This window comes from Etheostoma spectabile, chromosome 15 (genome assembly GCF_008692095.1).
Source record: "Etheostoma spectabile isolate EspeVRDwgs_2016 chromosome 15, UIUC_Espe_1.0, whole genome shotgun sequence".
NCBI classification, from domain to species: domain Eukaryota; kingdom Metazoa; phylum Chordata; class Actinopteri; order Perciformes; family Percidae; genus Etheostoma; species Etheostoma spectabile.
The window spans coordinates 7,166,918-7,167,287 of NC_045747.1; positions in this window are offsets into that span (position 1 = coordinate 7,166,918).

The window sequence follows — 370 nt, forward strand, 5'->3', positions numbered from 1 at the left end:
TGCCTCTGTTGCCTAGTGCTTTCTCTTTGTGGGAATTGTTGGGTTTCTGTAAATAACATCAGAGTACGGTCTACACTTGCTCTTTTATGAAAAGCGCAATGAGATAACTGTTGTTGTGATTTAGCGCTATATAAACAAAATTTATAATTTAATATTTAATTTAATAATGCATTTTACACATGTGTCATTTGTTCATTTATGTGGCTCGGTAGTAGAGTGGTAGCTTGCCAATTGGAAGGTTGGTGGTTCAATCCCTGGCCCTGTAGTCCCATGTCGAAGTGTCTTTGGGCAAGACCCTGAACCCCGAGTTCCCCCCCGATGCTGCGTCATCGGAGTGTGAATGTGTGTGAGTGTTTATCTGATGAGCAGG